We start from the raw sequence: 2,873 nt of genomic DNA, 5'->3' as shown, positions 1-2,873 counted from the left end.
AGGGGCAGAAGACACCATAGAAAACATTGACACAATAGTCAAAGAAAATGCAAAAAGCAAAAAGCTCCAAACCCAAAACATCAAGGAAATCCAGGACCCAATGAGAAGACCAAACCTAAGGATAACAGGTGTAGAAGAGAGTGAAGACTCCCAACTTAAAGGGCCAATAAATATCTTCAACAAAACTATAGAAGAAAACTTCCCTAACCATAAGAAAGAGATGGCCATGGATATACAAGAAGCCTACAGAACTCAAAATAAACTGGACCAGAATAGAAATTCCTCCCATCACATAATAGTCAAGACACCAAATGCACTAAACAAAGAAAGAATTTTAAAAGAGGTAAGGGCAAAAGGTCAAGTAACATATAAAGGCAGGCCTATCAGAATTATACCAGACTTCTCCCAGAGACTATGAAAGCTAGAAGATCCTGGGCAGATGTCATATAGACCCTAAGGGAACACCAATGCCAGTCCAGGCTACTATACCCAACAAAACTCTCAACAGATGGAGAAAACAAGATATTCCATGACAAGACCAAATTTATGCAATATCTTTCCACAAATCCAGCCTTAAAAAGGATAATACATGGAAAACACCAACATAAAGAACAAAACTACATTTTAAAAATAAGTAATCTTTCAACAAACCCACACAAACCTAATTCCACCTCTAACAACAAAAATAACAGGAAATAACAATTACTTTTTCTTAATATCTTAATATAAAAATTAATATTACCAACATATCCTAATTGATTGAAATCCAAAAATATGAGGAATTAGAAATTTGTTAATTGTCATCCAGTGGTCACTCTAATTTGGTAATTGAAGAACTAGGTCCAATATTGCACAATCCATATATACTTTCTGCTTATTTGTATATGACAGTGTCTTGTTGTGTACCACATAATGATCTTGAAATCATGCTTCCACTATCTCAGCCTCTCTATTAGTAGGATTGTTTATTTCATGTTTTTACACTATACTATAGTTTTCAGAACAGCTTACATATTTCAAAAGTATTTATACAGGCGAAAGAAATATAGATGGTTAACTAGGGAAGTGGCTCGCAAGAGAACAGCAAAGAGTGAGACTGAATGTTTTGCCTGATATTTGTAACTATTATATCAAGTTTAAAGAAGAAGACTTTATAAGTTACTCTTTCGCTGAAATGAATGCTTCTCAAAATCATCACAGCCAATGAACCAGATTCTTACCTTCACCTAAAGTCTGTGCCACCCTCTCAGCAGAACCATTGTTCATTGAAACAGTTGATGCATGACTACATGGATAGACCATCTTAATACATACACCATTTCTTAAATGAATTTAACCTGTTCTCTGGGGGCTGAGAATAAAGTCACTCACTCAAGTCAAATAGCTTTTGTTGGGTTCCTCCCCATGCCTCAACTCCACAACTTCAGAGCTTACAACCGGAGACTATCAACTCATGCCTGCTGTGCCTAGGGCAGAGGCCCACAGCACTGAGTTCTGCCTTCAAGGATTCCAGAGGAAGGTATACCTGGTGGCTGATATGTCCTCTGGCTGAGGACATTGTTGAATAAAAACAAACTGACTGCCTGAGGACATCCAATGTTGACCTCCACCCAAGTGGGCAAGCCCGGCTCCAACCCCCTGTTGATCTCTGGTGTTAGATGTTCTTGATGTCTCTGGCTGAAGCTTGTTCCTCCTGTGTGTCTGTATACCTGTGACAGCACTTCTGGGATATCCACTCTCCTCTGGTAAAACCCATGTGTAGATGTCTGTGGATCAGTCCTCCCTTCTGAGTCCTGGGGTCAGAGCAAACCATGGAGACAGACTCTCCACTTGCAGTAAAGGGACAGAGAGGGCTCTGGATCCGCTGTCACTCCTAGGTGTAGATGGAGGTAGAAACAATCCTGCCCAGCTGCCCTGGCACTTGTGAGGCCTGTGCCCCCTGGCTGGTCCTGCCTTAGAAAGTCACCAGAGAGAAAATGGTGAGTCTCTGGGTTGGAGCACTCCCTGGAGACAAGCTCTCCTCTTGTGGGGAAGGGGCAGAGAGGGCTGCGGATCAGCTGTCACTCCTAGGTGTAAATGGAGGTAAAAAGATCCTGTCCCAGCTGCCCTGGCACTAGTGAGGCCTGTCCCTCCTGGCTGGTCCCATCTTAGAAAGTCACCAGAGAGAAAATGGTGATCTCACCCCTATATTCTTTTTTAAAATATTCCTACAACAGATGTCCATGTGGATGCTTTATGTTATGGTCCCAAGAGGAACTGCTTGTTCATATTCTACTCTTGTGTACAGGTATTTAGAGTTCTAAAGGAGTCAAATTCACTACCAGCCAAGGTTCAGGTTGTGCCTTTCATTTCTGTTGTCACTGACTGTGGTCATGTTCAAAAGTCATAAAGTCCTAAGTAATTCAGTGTGACACTATGTGAAGTAAGAGTCATGTTTCCTTCAGAAAGACAGGCCTATGTGAGAAGATATTATTATTTGAATATTATATGCAGGAGTTTGAGCCTCACAACTCCATGTTCCACTCTGAGGAGTTGTAATTATCTTTTTTGATGTGGCCTTGGGTACCATTATTTTGCAGGCAACACAAAGAAGATGGCCTTCTATGGGATCTCTGATATTTGCAAAGGCAATGCTCCTCCATTATTGGTCTCCCTAAACTCAACCTCCAATTCATGTCCTTAAAAATTGAGAGAAGTTAACTCACAGGAGGATGCAGGAGGACATGAGTTCCCTAATAGCATCAATACCTCTGCTGAGTGGAAGAAATAATCTTTGTCATATGTGAGGTGTACTACAGAGCTTGATATAAAGACTTTGCAGCTGAGGTCAGAAGCTCCTCACAGCTTCCTTATTTTTACTGACCCACTGCCTG

The sequence above is a fragment of the Mastomys coucha genome, unplaced genomic scaffold (assembly GCF_008632895.1).
Source record: "Mastomys coucha isolate ucsf_1 unplaced genomic scaffold, UCSF_Mcou_1 pScaffold21, whole genome shotgun sequence".
NCBI lineage: Eukaryota > Metazoa > Chordata > Mammalia > Rodentia > Muridae > Mastomys > Mastomys coucha.
The sequence above is the reverse complement of the archived record's forward strand: the minus strand, read 5'-3'. Positions refer to the sequence as shown.